At 36.9% G+C, this 16,266-nt stretch overlaps 1 long non-coding RNA gene across 1 annotated transcript in view; it reads right to left on the bottom strand.

Annotated features, from left to right (window-relative positions):
• LOC129037384 (uncharacterized) overlaps positions 1 to 14,497 on the bottom strand; it is an 85,513-nt gene extending 71,016 nt beyond the window's left edge. Inside the window, exons 1-3 of the long non-coding RNA XR_008502787.1 lie at positions 14,350 to 14,497; positions 14,038 to 14,165; positions 12,402 to 12,538 (exon numbers count right to left, since the gene is read on the bottom strand). This is a non-coding gene — a long non-coding RNA (uncharacterized LOC129037384). The remainder of the gene's footprint in view (positions 1 to 12,401; positions 12,539 to 14,037; positions 14,166 to 14,349) is intronic.
• Positions 14,498 to 16,266: the final 1,769 nt, after the last annotated feature.

The following is a 16,266-nucleotide window of genomic DNA, read 5'->3' as shown; positions in this document are numbered from 1 at the left end:
TTCATGGGCTGGGCCCAAGGGCCTACCTGCTACATGCATCTTTGGGTCATGCATCTTTGGGCCCTGTGTCCCAGCTGCTTCAGCTCCAGCCATGGCTAAAATGGGTCAATATACAGCTCAGGCCATTGCTTCAGACAGTGCAAGCCCCAAGCCTTGGCAGCTTACATGTGGTTTTGGGCCTGCAGGTGCACAGAACTCAAGAATTGAGGGTTGGGAACGTCTGCCTAGATTTCAGAGGATGTATATAAATGCCTGGATGTCCAGAAAGAAGATTGCTGCAGGGGTGGAGCCCTCATGGAGAACCTCTGCTAGGGCAGTGCAGAAGGGAAATGTGGAGTCAGACCCCCCAAACAGAGCCACTCCACTGTGGCACTGCCTAGTGGAGCTGTAAGAACTGTCCCAACTGTCCTCCAGACCCCAGAATGGGAGATTCACTGACAGCTTGTATTCTACATCTGGAAGAGCCACAGACACTCAATGCCAGTCCATGAAAGCAGCCAGGATAGGAGCTTTATCCTGCAAAACCACAGGGATGAAGCTGCTCAAGGACATTGCAGCCCATCTTTTGCATGAGCATGACCTGAATTTGAGGCAGGGAGTCAAAGAAGATCATTATGGAACTTTAAGGTATAATGGCAGACCTATTGGATTTCAGACTTTCATGGGGTCTGTAGCCCCTTTGTTTTGGCCAATTTCTCCCATATAGAATGGCTGTATTTACCCAATGACTGTAGTCCCATTTTATCTATGAAGTAACTAACTTACTTTTTATTTCACAGGCTCACGGGGGGAAGGGACTTGCCTTGTCTCAGATGAGACTTTGAACTTGGACTTTAGAGTTAATGCTGGAATGAGTTAAGACTTTGTGGGACTGTGGGAAGAGCATGATCATGTTTTGAAATGGGAGGACATGAAATTTGGGAGGGGTCAGGGGTGGAATGATATGGTTTGGCTGTGTCCCCACCCAAATATCATCTTGAATTTTAGTTCCCATAATCCCCACATGATGTGGGAGGGAGCCAGTTGGGGGTAGTTTAATCATGGGGGTGGTTACGCTCATGCTGTTCTCGTGATAGTGAGTGTGTTCTCACAAGATCTGATGATTTTATAAGGGTCTTTTCCCTCTTTTGCTTGGCACTTCTCCTTGCTATTTCCATGAGAAATAGGATGTGTTTGCTTCTCCTTCTGCCCCAGTTGTTAGTTTCCTGGGGCCCAGCCATGCTGAACTGTGAGTCAATTAAGCCTCTCTCCTTTATAAGTAACTCAGTCTTAGGTATGTCTTTATTAGCAGTGTGAGAATGGACTAATACACAGTGCTTTCAGAGTAAAATCCTACCTTTAAATGCGATGAAAAATAGCCTCCAGGTTTTGGCCCAAGCTAAGCAACCTCCTACAACTCATCTTTCTCAATCCCAACTATTGTCTTCTCTTCCCTTTCCCATGCATAAACGCTTTATCTTTTAATCATTTTGAACTTTTTGTGGTTCCTTAAGTAATCAATACTTTAGTCTCCTTTGGATTTTTGTGGATGTCATTCTTTTTACTGGAAACTTTTTCAGATTCCTTACTTCCACACTGCAGAGTCGGTATTACTGCCTCATCATTAAGGTCTTAATTTATACATAACTTATTCTGTTCCCCCAAATAAACTGCTTGGTGGGTTTATCAGCTCTCAAAGTTCTTTACCCTCCTCTCCTTGAGCCCTTCCCTCTTCAGCCATAACACTTTTCTGATTCTTCTAAATGTTATACTCAGACCTCTTCTCTATCATTCTTTCACACTGTTTTCCTCTTTGGAAATTCCTAGCTTATTCTTATACTATTCAACTCCTAAAATCTCTAATTCATACCACCTCCAAGAAGATTTTTCAGGTTACTCTTCTTCTCTGTGATTTTATACTCAGAGTACATGATATATACTCAGAGTAAATTTTATACTCAGAGTACATGATATATATTATCTGTTTAACTTATTCAACATTTACCATACACTTCTCTGAAATGTCACTGATGTCATTGTCAGATATCATTATTCAGTTCTGGTAATAACAGTTCTGGTATAAAAAGAACTACTTTGAGAGCAAAATATATATATATATGTGTGTGTATATATATATATACACACACATATATATGAGATATTTATTGTTGAATGAATATGAGTGACAAATGGGAAGGAAATATTTTAATTTCCAGCAGAGAGAACAAATTATGACAAATTATTTTTTAAAACATTATCAGAAATTTCAAAAGAATTATGAATCTTTAATAAATGTGGTTTAGAGACATCAGTTTGGGGACTTGTCATGAATTATTTTTTAATATAATTTTAACTTTTATTTTAGATTTATGAGATACATGTGCAGGTTTGTTACATGAGTATATTGCGTGATGCTGAGGTTTGGGTATGATTGGACCCTTCATGCAGGAAGTGAGCATAATACCTAACAGTTTTTCAAACCCAGATGCCCTCCCTTTTTCCCTCCTTTAGTAGTCCCCAGTGTCTATTGCTGCCATCTTTATATCCATGAGTACCCATTGTTTAGCCCTCACTTATAAGTGAGGACATGTGGTATTTGGTTTTCTGTCCCTCTGTTAATTTGCTTAGGATAATGACCTCCAACTGCATCCATGTTTCAGCAAATGATATGATTTGTTTTCTTTTCTGGTTGCATAGTATTTCATAGTATACACGTACCATATTTTATTTATCTAATTCACCATCGATAGGCACGTTGGTTGATTCCATGTCTTTGTTATTGTAAATAGTCCTGCACTGAACACATAAGTGCATGTGTCTTTTTGGAAGAACAATTGATTTTCTTTTGGATATATATATAGTAGTGTGATTAATGGGTCAAATGTTCTGCATTAAGTTCTTTTAGAAATTGCCAAAATGCTTTTTATAATGGCTGAATTAATTTACACTTTCAACAACAGTGTGTAAGTGTTCCCTATTCTCTGCAGGCTCATCAGTAACTATTTTTTGACTTATTTTATATATATATATATATTTGTATATATATATATTTTTCACACTAGCCATTCTGACTGGTGTGAAATAATATCTCTGTGTAATTTTAATTTGCATGTCTCTGATGATAATGATGTGGAGCATTTGTCATATATTTGTTGGCTGCTTGTATGTCTTCTTTTGAAAAGTGTCTGTTTATGTCCTTTGCCCATTTTTTTAATGGGGTTGTTTTTCATTTGTTGGATTAAGTTACTCATAGATTCTGGATGTTAGAACTTTATCACATGAATAGTTTCCAAATACTTTCTTCCATTACATAGGCTATTTACTCTATTCCTTCTTGTTGCTATGCAGAAGCTCTTTGGTTTAAATAAGTCTCATTTGTCAATTTTCTTTTTTGTTGCAGTTGCTTCTGAGGACTTAGTCGTAAATTCTTTCCAAGACTAGTGTCTAAAATGTTGGTCTCCTGGATTTTCTCCTAGGATTCTTATATTTAGAATTCTTACATTTAAATATTTAATCCATCTTGAGTTACTTTTTGTATATAGTGAAAGGTAGGGGTCCAGTCACATTCTTCTGCATATGACTAGCCAGTTATCGCAGCATCATTTAGTCCTTTCCCCATTGCTTGGTTTTATCAACTTTGTTGGCTATAGGCATGTGGCTTTATTTCTCAGTTCTCTGTTCTGCTCCATTTTTCTATGTGTCTGTTTTTGTACCAGCACCATGATGTTTTGTTTATTGTAGCCTTATAGTATAGTTTGAAATCAAGTAATGTGACACTTCCAGCTTTTTTCTTTTTGCTTAAAATTGCTTTGACTACACTTTGGGAGGCTAAGGTGGGTGGATCATGAGGTCAGGAGATTGAGACCCTCCTGGCCAACATGATGAAACCCTGTTTCTACTAAAAATACAAAAATTAGCTGGGTATGGTGGTGCATGCCAGTAATCCCAGCTACCCAGGAGGCTGAGGCAGGAGAATTGCTTGAACCAGGAAGTTGGAGGTTGCAGTGAGCTGAGATTACGCCACTGCACTCCAGCCTGATGACAGAGTGAGACTCCATCTCCAAAAAGAAAAAAAAATGCTTTGATCAGTCAGCCTCTTTTTCATTACATATGAATTTTAAAATAATTATTTCTAATTCTGTGAAAAATGACATTGGTAGTTTGATAGGAATAGCTCTGAATGTGTAGACTGCATTTCCATTTGTTTGTGTCATCTGTGATTTCTTTCAGCAGTGTTTTGTAGTTCTACAAATTCTATGATTTTAGTAATAGTAGTACGTAGTATTATGTAGTAATTCTATGATTTTTGTACATTGATTTTGTATCTTGAAACTGTCATTTATCAGTTCCAGGAGCCTTTGGGCATAGTCTTTAAGATTTTCTAGGTATGGAATCATATCATCAGCAAAGACGGATAGTTTAATTTTATCTTTCCCTATTTAGATGCCTTTTACTTCTTACACTTGTCTAATTGCTCTGGCTAGGATTTCCTGCTATGATTTATTGACTAAAATAAAATTGACTTTTGTGGGAATCTTAATAGGGAAAATTATCATACAAAACAAGTCAGTGCCCTGTGCTTGTCTCTGTATTCTCTTAGTTTGCACATAGCTTTGGTTAGTTTAGACTCCTTATATCCAAAATTAAATGAATTAACATAATAAAACATCTGCTGATAAATTATCTGATTTGCCAGTGTTTTATCATTGAACACAGTATTGTGGTAATTGCCACCTGTTTTTGTATTTTTCATTCAGTAAAATACTGTTGAAACTTTCAGTCTTCGTATTTGCGAAGATGGTAAATAGTACACTACTATATTAAACAAACCAAATAGAATACTTTAAAAAGCAGTTAATTAGCATCATCTTGACAGGACAGAACACAGTAAATTCAGACATTGGAATTATATGTGTTAAAATCAATTCTTTTGGGTTAATACTTAAAAATATTTTAAGAAATAATGAAAGAGGCCGGGCGCGGTGGCTCACGTCTGTAATCCCAGCACTTTGGGAGGCCGAGGCGGGCAGATCACGAGGTCAGAAGATCGAGACCATCCTGGCTAACACAGTGAAACCCCGTCTCTACTAAAAATACAAAAAAAAAAAATTAGCCGGGCGTGGTGGCGGGCACCTTTAGTCCCAGCTACTCTGGAGGCTGAGGCAGGAGAATGACGTGAACCTGGGAGGCGGAGCTTGCAGTGAGCCGAGATCGCGCCACTGCACTCCAGCCTGGGTGACAGTGCGAGACTCCGTCTCAAAAAACAAAAAACAAAAACAAAAAAAAAAACAAAACAAAAAAACAAAAAAAAAGAAATAGTGAAAGAACAAGTTAAGATTTGAGAGAGAAATCACAAAAGTCTGTTGTCACTCATAATATGCCAGCCTGAGGTTGTATTTCCAATGTTTCTTAAAGCAAAAAGAAAACACAAGCAGCAAGAAACAGAAAACGGAAACAAAACCATAAAATGGGAAATAGCTCAACACGTTTTGGTTTCTTTGATTTTTGATGTTTTGTTTTGTCTTTACTGCATAAAAAATAGTTGCATGCCTGAATTGTTCATACTGCTGCCAATTTTGTTGATACTATGCATTGTAGTTTTTCAAATCCTCACAATCAGCTTACTGGAGCCTTATTTAAGTGTAGTGGCAGACATAAATAGTTGTCCACCAAATATTCATACTTAATTCCACACATAATATGCAGCTGGGATTGGGCTGTGCCTGGCTAGCTAGGAGTTACATTTCCCATCCTTCCCTGCGTCTAGATGGGACTAGTTCTTGCCTAAGGAATGTACGCTACTGCTATGTGTTTCACTTGAACAAAATGTGGTTAATAAAATGAAACATGCCCTCTCTATACCCTTGCTCATACCCCATCTAATTGCCAGATACAAAAGATCCTAAGTTCCTAGAGAGAGTGAACCTGTAAGATGGAAGAACTCTAGGCTCCCGAATTACCAAATGGAGACTGGCCAGGAGCATCTGCACAGAAGTTATGTGAGCAGGAAATATACTTGTATGTATAAATTAGTCAAATGTGGCAGCATATATCTTAAAGAAACTAGAACTACCTTGTGGTTATTAACACTAGTTTGAAGATTTTGAGTGTCCCCTGATAGCCAGAGTGAAATTATTTTTCTTTGTCAATAGGAAAGTATGATTACATACTAGAAAGAAGTTGTACTAACCACCACAGTTCTAGAGGTAGCATTATTTTAAATCATTTTTTCAATCATCAATCTAAGCTAAAATGTTTTGGCCTTGGATATATTACCAACAGTTTATTGCCAACATGCGGAGAATAGAACAGAGTCAGGGGATGAGGAGTACCAGCCAATGACATTGCTTAAATTCCAAGATCCAGTTGTACCTAATGATAACTACAAATTCTTACATTCTCTTCCTCCTCCTCTCTGTTTCCCTGTTATTCTTCCTTTTCTTCTTCCTCTTATTTCCTAAGCTGGTTTGAGTAAAGCCAACTAACATAAAGTATGCCAGGATATATGAAGACCTATAAATCAGGTAAAGGAGTTTAGCTTAGTTACAATTAGGCATGGAAAGCAAAACTCATTGCCACTTTAAAAAGAGGAATATTTAAATATACAGTTAGGCCACTCAAGGAAATACCTATTATATATGAAGTCATCTTAGTAAAATATCCCAGCAAAAGTTTTGGAATTAGCAGAATGAACTTTTTATAAAAGTTGTTGAAGCATAGCAGTGCTTCACAGCAATACTTAGACTTATTAATAGTTACATAACACTGTATGCATGCTTTAATTAAAAGGTGAGTAAAATATAAGTGCTGAGGCATTTGTTTCATAAAATATAAATGAGTTACAGTCAAAAGCTTCTTTCATTCTTTTCCATTTTTTTAATGACCTACATATTATAAACCAAAAATATATTCCTCTTAGAACCTAAGCCTAATGGACAAAGTTTGACCAATTTATGTGGCATTTTACAGCTAACTTTTAATTATGACTCAAGCAGCAGTCATGAAAGATTGAAGACTAACGTATACAGCCTTAAGCCATACCATAATAGGTTCTTACAGAAAAAGCCAAACTTTGCTCAAAGAATCATGATGAATAACATTTCACACAAATTCAAACAGAAGAAAGCAAAAGCAAAACACTAATACCTTGAATGTGGCTGATGCCAAACCTTCTGTCATGGTAAATCACAGGCAGAAATCTGAGTAGCATGGGCACAGATTTTCCTAGCTAACTGAGTCTCGTCCTCCTGCTTCATAGGAAGCACTGATTTACCGAATTTTCAAGATGGTTTATTCAAAACCTATTTCAGATATAATTATCATCAAAGTCAGTACTTTAGGTATAAAGTCTATTGTACACAAACAATATTCACACGAGGGATTACAGACTGCTACATTTGGAACATTTACCTTATTGGTAAATTTCACTGGAACCACCTCAGCATCCAAATGTGATTTGAAGAACACCTTATTAAAGGCTCAGTCTTTAAGGAATCTTCCCCACCTCCATCCTTCAGCCTTGACAATAACTTTTCTCTATACTTATTTCCTAATTTTGACTTTGGTTCTAGTTTGTCTGTGTTCATATTCTTGAACTTTAGCTAGCAGAATAATCTTTGTAAGTCCAGGTACCCTCATGAGGTAGCCATTGGTTGTGCCATAGTCCACACTGAACACCTTTCCTCATCCCTGACTTATGGAACATTAATCCAGGCTCACAGTTTTCAAGGAGGAACATTTGAGCAATTCCAGATGACTCTTAGATACAGAAACCAAACCAAAACTGGATTAGGTAACAAAGAAGAATCAGTGGCTTGCATATCTTAACAACACAAAGGAAGGTAGCATGGTTTTCCAGCAATGCCAGATACATGATCTCAGATGGCACTACCAGAACTCATTTACTTTATGTTTTATGACTTTCCTCCATTTTGGATGTACTTGGTCAATCTATTCCCACATGGAACACTCCAATACAGTATGGCTTATATGCAATCCTCTGAGCAGTCAGTCAGCATAAAAGAGTTTCAGAAGTAACAAATAATAGTTAACAGTTCCAGAAAAATGCAAGGATTGAGTTTCACTGTACTGGCTGACTTGAGCCATGTTCTCATCACACTGTGGCTAGAAGGGAGAACCTGCTGATTGGCCAGCACTGGCTCACATACTCATAATCAGAGCCAGAGTATTGACAATGAGAAATTAGTGGTTCCAAAAATTAAGGTCAGTGTGCTTTTATCAAAAGAAGGAAAAATGGATGAGGAGCAGGCAAGCAAATCAAAACAAAACTAATCAAATGTACTTTATGTATCCACTGTAATAGTATAAGGGCACACCTAACTACTCCTGTAATCAAAGAATTATTTCTTTTCAAAATGCTATACATGATCCCATCTAGAAATTGCAGCAACTGCAATGATTACAAATGGTAATAATTTGTGGAGCTCTATATCACATACAACATTTTCCTACCTGCAGTCTCTACGAACCTGGGATGATTAATCAAGATCTAAGTGTGTCTCTAAAGGGAAAATGATGATTGTATAGCTAATCCCATGAGAAGCATTTCTAGTTTAAATAGCCCAAGTAATCACAGTGTCATTTTCCCAAAATCAAAGAGCCTATCCATCAATAGTGAGCTGAAGCCAAACTCTTCCTGGGAGACTAAATGCAGGAAAGGAATTGATTTTGTTGGGTTTCCCATTAACATTAATTACTACTCTTTGATGTGATTCAAATGCTTCTTGACAAGGATATGATCTACTTGTGGCAAGAAACCATTCATATTCAACTGTAATTAAGCTTGTTTTTCTCTGAGCTGTATATACAGTGGTTACAAAAGTCCAGCCACACTACTTGAAAATGTGTCACCTGACTCATAGGGACAGATATTGATATGGAATAATACTTTATATTATTTTTTTTTTATTGAGAAGACATTTGATAAAGTTAATGCATAATTTGAGAACACTGAATGGCTTTTAATGGAATAAAGTTAGGACACTATCAAATGAGTGTCTTGGACCACTGTGATAGGATATGAAACAAACTAATGGGTACATAATATATAGTTTCAAAAGATCAGGGACCTTTGCTTTTTATCTATACTTATGATAACAATGCCTGGTAAATAATAGGCACTCAAAAATATTGGTGAACAAATAGATTACAGGGTAAAATAAAAGTAAAATTTTGAAGCAGTTCCAATTCTAAAACATATTGAATCTTGAGAAAAATTCAATTCCATCTACAATGAGAAAAAAAAGTAAATTAAATAGGTCATATAGCTAGAAGATCAATGAACTGAATCCGGCTATGTTTGATTCCAGAGTCCACTCTATAGTTTTAATTCATTTTTTGTTTGTTTTTATGTTTGAGGAGCATGAATTCTGCAGATAAACTGCAAGTTTAAAATGTAGGATCCTCAATTCACTACCAGTGTGACTTTGAGAAGGCAGTTGCTTAAATTCCTTGTTTAAATTTCAACATCTGGTAACTGGAAATAGTATGATGATTAAATACACTATTTTAAAAATGATTATAAGAGTGCTTTACCAGCAGAAAATTCTACATATTTTTGGTTAAGTAAGTTTCAAAAACAACTGTATTTTTCAGAATAGAAAACACAAAACAGCAAGTATTCTAAAAACAATTAATTTTATCAAACATCACCCATATGTATTTTAGTAGATTTTACTCTAAATTAATGAGAAAGATAGAAATACATAAAATATTTCATGATCCTCAAAGATCACACTGATCTATAACATAGCAGAAGTGTTAGAGGGCCTTAAAAGACATGGGCACATCTGGTCATGAATTGCTGCTCCCAATGGTAATTTATTTCAGTTACTTAAGAACTTCTTGGTATAGTTATTTACCTTCTTTGCATAATCTTAATTCAAATATAGTTCTCCACCATATTTCTTTGACATTGATGGTTACCTGATCAATTTTATCTGATTATTTGAGCCTTCTGTTCTGAGGCTTATCCCCATCTTACCTTCTGTACTTCACTCACAGGCCGGCCTTACCCTGATATCAAAACCAGACAGGGACACAAGAAAAAGAGAAAGACAAGAAAAAGAGGAAGCCAATATCCCTAATGAAAAGAGATGCAAAAATATTTAACAAAATATTAAAAAACTGAGACAGGTGTGGTGGCTCATGCCTGTAATCCCAGCACTTTGGGAGGCAAGGCGGGTGGATCATCTAAGATCAGGAGTTTGAGATCAGCCAGGCCAACATGGCAAAACCTCATCTCCACTAAAAATACAAAAAATAACCAGGAATGGTAGCGCATGCCTATAGTTCCAGCTCCTTGGGAGCCTGAGACAGAAGAATTGCTTGAACTGGGAGGCGGAGGTTGCAGTAAGCTGAGATCGCGCCAACTGCACTTCAGCCTGGATTACAGAGCCAGATTCTGTCTCAAAAAAAAAAAGTAATAACAAAATGAATTCAACAACCCATTAAAAAGATTCACCATGAGGAACTGAAATTCATTGCAAGGAGGCGTCAACATATGCAAATCAATAAATCTGACAAATCAGATCAACAGAATCAAGATTAAAAACCATAATAGCTTTTCAATAGATGCTTAAAAAGCATTCAATAGGGCCAGGCGTGGTGGCTCATGCTTGTAATCCCAGCACTTTGGGAGGCCAAGGTGGGCAGATGACCTGAGGTCAGGAGTTCAAGACCAGCCTGACCAACATGGAGAACCCCATCTCATGCTTGTAATCCCAGCACTTTGGGAGGCCAAGGTGGGCAGATGACCTGAGGTCAGGAGTTCAAGACCAGCCTGACCAACATGGAGAACCCCATCTCTACTAAAAATAAATAAATAAATAAATAAATAAATAAATAAATACAAAATTAGCCAGGCATGGCAGAACATGTCTGTAATCCCAGCTACTCGGGAGGCTGAGGCAGGAGAATCGATTGAACCTGGGAGGGGGAGTTTGCGGTGAGCCGAGATGGCGCCATTGCACTCCAGCCTGGGCAACAAGAGCGAAACTCCATCTCAAAAAATTGAAAGCTTTTTGACTAAGATTTGAAACTTCCACCACTTCTATTCAAAATAGTACTGGAAATCCTAGCCAGAGCAATCTGGCAAGATAAATAAATAAAAGCCATACGAATTCAAATTAAAGAAGTCAAATTATCATTGCTTGCAAAGAACATGCTCTTATAGTTAGAAAAACCTAAATACTCTACCAAAATACTCAGAATTAATAAATTAATTTAATAAAGTTGCAGGATACAAAATCAACATACAAACTCAGTAGCATTCACATATGTTAACAGTGATCAACCTGCAAAAGAAATTAAGAAAGCAATCCCATTTACAACACCTACAAAAAACAAAAAACAAACAAACAAAAAACTTTGGAAAAAATTTAACCAAAATGTGAAAGATCTCTGCAAGGAAAGCTATAAAACACTGAGGAAAGAAATTGAAGAGCATACACAAAAAATGAAAAGATATCCGATTCTCATGGATTAAAAGAATTAACTTGTTAAAATTTCCATACTACTCAAACAAATCTACAGATTCAGTGTAATCCCCATCAAAATTTCAATGATTTTCTTCACAGAAAAAAAAACCCTAATATTTGTACAGAGACACAAAAGTCCTTTAATAGTTAATCTCAAACAAAAAGAATATAGCTGGAGGGATCATACTACTTGATTTCAAATTTTACTACAAAGCTATAGTATTCAAATCAGCATGGTATTTGCATAAAAACAGACATATTGACCAATGGAACAGGATAGAGAATCAAGAAATAAGTCCACCCACTTATAGTCAACTTATCTTTGACAAGCCACCAATAATATACATTGGGAAAATAACAGCATGTTTAATAAATGGTGCTGGGAAGACTGGATATCCACATGAAGAAGAATGAAACTATATCCCCATCTTTCACCACATGCAAAAAACCAACCCAAAATGGATTAAAGACTTAAATATAAGACATGAAAGATAAATATAAGACATAAAAGAAAACATTGGGGAAACACTTTAGGACATTGATCTGAGCAAAGATGATTTGGGTAAGACCTCAAAAACGCAGGCAACAAAAACAAAAATAGACAAATGTGATTACATTAAGTTAAAAAGCTTCTGCTTTTTAAGGAAACAATGAAGTGAAGAGCAACCTAAAGAATGTGAACACTATTTGCAAACTGTTCATCCAACAACAATATATTAGGAAAATATAAGAAGTTCAAATAACTCAATAGAAAACAAAGACATAATCCAATTAAAAATGGGCACAAGGGCTGGGCATGGTGGCTCACTCCTGTAATACCAGCACTTTGGGAGGCTGAGGCAGCTGCATCACAAGGTCAGGAGTTCAAGACCAGCCTGGCCAAAATGGTGAAATCCCATCTCTACTAAAAATACAAAAAATTACCTGGGTGTGGTGGCAGGTGCCTGTAAGGCAGCTACTCGGGAGGCTGAGGCAGAGAATTGCTTGAACCTGGGAGGTAGAGGTTGCAGTGAGCAGAGATCATGCCACTGCACTCCAGCCTGGACAACAGAGCCAGACTCCTTAAAAAAAAAAAAAGGCACAAGAATTGAATAGACATTTATCAAATGAAGACATATAAATGGCTGACTGGTATGTGAAAAAATGCTCAACATCACTAATCATCAGTGAAATACAAATCAAAGCCACAATGAAATATTATCTCACTTCAGTAGAATGGCTATTATCAAAAAGATGAAAAAACAACAAATGCTGTTGAGGATGCAGATAAAGGAGAACGCTCATATGTAAATTAGTATAGCCAGTATGAAAAGCAGCATGGAGGTTCTTCAAAAACTACAATTAGAACTACCATATAATTTGGATATTTGTCCCCTCAAAATCTCACGTTGAAATTGATCCCTGAATTTTGGAGGTAGGGCCTAATGTAAGGTGTTTGGGTCACAGGTGTGGATTACTCATGAAGGGCTTATAACATCGTAGTGGTAATAAGCGTGTTCCATTAGTTCACACAAGAGCCGGTTGTTTAAAGGAGTGAAGGAGTTTAAAAGAGAGAAGGAGTTACCCTTCTCTCTCGCTCTCTTGCTCCCTCTTTCGCCATGTGACATGACTGTTGTTTAAAAGAGAGAAGGAGTTACCCTTCTCTCTCGCTCTCTTGCTCCCTCTTTCGCCATGTGACATGACTGCTCCTATTCTACCTTCTTCCATGAGTAAAAGCTTTCTGAAGCCTCACCAGAAGCTGGGCAGATGTGGATGCCATGCCTGTACAGCCTGCAAAACCGTGAGGCAAATAAACCTCTTTTCTTTATAAATTACCCAGTCTCAGGTATTCCTTATAGCAATGCAAAACAGACTAAGATACATATGATACAACAATCCTATTGCTGGGTATTTACACAAAATAAAGGAAATCAGTGTTGTGAAAAGATATCTACACTTCTATGTTTATTGCAGCACTATTCACAATAACCAAGATATGGAGCCAAAACACATGTCCATCGGCAGATGAATGGATAAAGAAAATGTGGTATATAAATGCAACAGAATATTATTTGCCCGTATAAAATAATCAAATCCTGTTATTTGCATAAACAAGGATGAAACTGAAGGTCATTATGTTAAGAGAAATAAGCCAGGCACAGTAAGATAAATATGGCATGTTCTCTCACTCATGTGGAAGCTAAAAAAGTGGATCTCATGGAGGTAGAGAGTAAAATGGTGTTTATTAGAGGCCTGGAAGGGAAGGGGGTTTGAGGGCAGGGAATGAAAAGAAGTTGGTTAAAAGGTACAAACATGTAGTTAGAAGGAATAAGTTCAAGTATCATAGTACATTAGGGAAATTATAGTTAACAATAATGTATTGTATATTTCAAATTACAATAGAAGAGAAGAATTGCAATGTTCCCAACACAAAGAAAGATAAACATTTGAGGTGAAGGATATCCTAAATACTATTATTTGATCATTATTATCCATCGTATACAGGTATCAAAATATCACAAGTGCCCCCAAAATATATACAACAATTATATATCAATAAAATTAAAAATACTCTACTCACATTTTTCAACTCCTCTGCTTAGTCACTTGCTCCATCTCATCTTTATTATGCCAAACAATTTAGATTTATAGCCTTTATTTGGCATTGGAGTCTCCCTTGTGTTTCTGAAGATTGATTAAGGTGCTCACCTGGGAAAAAGACAACGTGAATCTTGAATCTCACACTTTATCCCTGCAGGAAATTTGGCATTTCAGTCTTTCTTTAAATACCCCCTCACTAACATCTATAAATAAAAGACATTTAATTTGCCACTGATATGAACTATACCACCTACTCCCCACCTACCCCCTACCCCCCACACACATATCTTACATGGAAGATTCCACTTTAAGTAAACAAGTTCCACTATTTTGGAAATGTATGTTTTTAGAGGGGAAGAAGAAGGAGATATTTCTTCGATAATTCTGTGCTGAGAGATTGAAATAAGGGTTACCTGCTGCCTAGCATCCTACCTGCCAGTAGTTCTAGAACTACAAAAAATTCTAGAACTGTGCTTTCTAATATGGCAGACACGAATCACACATGGCCATTTTAATTAATGAAATTAGAAGAAAATTTAAAGTTCAAGTCTTCAGTCTCACTGCCCAATTCCATTTATTCTTTACCCACGTGTGGCCAGTGACTAACATATTTGTTGCTGCAGCTTATAAAACACTTCCATTACTGCAGAAAGTTCTATTAAACAATCTTCAAAAGGATACGATTGTTGGAATTTTCAAATAGATGTTTTGAAGAGTTCAATCTTGCCCTGTAATTTCTATAAGATCTTGCATATGGAGTTCACTCAAAAATTTTCAAAAGACAGACAAGCAGTTAACAAACATGAAAAATGCTCAACATCACTAACCATCAGAGAAATGCAAATTAAAACCGCAATGAAATTCCATCTTACACCAGTCAGAATGGCTATCATTAACAATAATTTTTAATAATACTAATTCTGACTGTATACAAAAGTCAGAAAACAACAGGCTCTTCATAAAACTTATTTTATAAAGAGATCATATATAAAAAGTCAAAAAACAACAGAAGTTGTTGAGGCTGCAGAGAAAAAGGAATGCTTATATGCTGTTAGTGGAAATATAAATTAGTACAATCTTTAGGGAAAACAGTATGGAGATTTCTCAAAGCACTAAAAATAGAACTATCATTTAATTCAGCAATCCCACTACTGGGAAATATCCAAAAGAAAGAATTTATTATATCAATAAGATACCTGTACTGGTATGTTTATTGCAGCACTATTCACAACAGGAAAGATATAGAGTCAACCTATGTCCATCAACAGAGGATTAGATAAAATGCAACACAGATATACCACGGAATACTACTCAGCCATAAAAAAAGAAAGAAATCATGTCCTTTGCAGCAACATGGATGGAACTAGAGGCCATTATCTTAAGTGAAATATTTCAGAAACAGAGAGTCAAATGCCACATGTGCTCCCTTATAAGTGGGAGCTAAACAGTGAGTACACATGGACACATAGATTAGAATAATGGACACTGGAGTCTGCAAAACATGGGGAGGTGGGAGGGGGTGAGGGTTAAAAAGTTACTTATTGTATACAATGTTCATGATTCGGGTGGTGGGTACAGTAAAAGCCCACAGTTCATCACTACACAACATATACATGTAAGAAACCTGCACTTGATAATCTCTTGGGAGCTCTATGGCCCTGCTCACCACCTAAGAAACCCGAATACTTATCCAGGTCACCCTAGGGGAAGCTACACTACCACAGCTGATGCTGTCTTGAAAACACTACCTCCTGGCTGGAGGCCAAACAAGACAAATCTAGCACACTAAACAAAACTACAATGAAGGACCCTCACAGAGTCCACTTCACTCTCCTGTTATCTCCACTAGAGCAGGTGTTGGTATCCACAGCTGAGAGACCTGAAGATGGATCACAACACAGGACTCTTTGCAGATACTCCCTAGTACCAGATTGGAGCCTGGTAGCTCCACTGGGTGGCTAGACCCAGAAAATAAATAACAATCACTGCAGTTTGGCTTTCAGGAAGCCACATCCCAAGAGAAAATGGAGAGCACCACATCAAGGGAGCATCCTGCAAGACAAAGAATATGAACAACGGCCCTTAAGTCCAGATCTTCCCTCTGATATAGTCTACCCAAATGAGAAGGAACCAGAAAAACAATTTGGTAATATGACAAAACAAGGTTCTTTAACACCCCCCAAAAACCACACTAGATCACCAGCAATGG

Source organism: Pongo pygmaeus, chromosome 4, assembly GCF_028885625.2.
Source record: "Pongo pygmaeus isolate AG05252 chromosome 4, NHGRI_mPonPyg2-v2.0_pri, whole genome shotgun sequence".
Classification (NCBI taxonomy): Eukaryota; Metazoa; Chordata; class Mammalia; order Primates; family Hominidae; genus Pongo; species Pongo pygmaeus.
The sequence above is the reverse complement of the archived record's forward strand: the minus strand, read 5'-3'. Positions and strand labels throughout refer to the sequence as shown.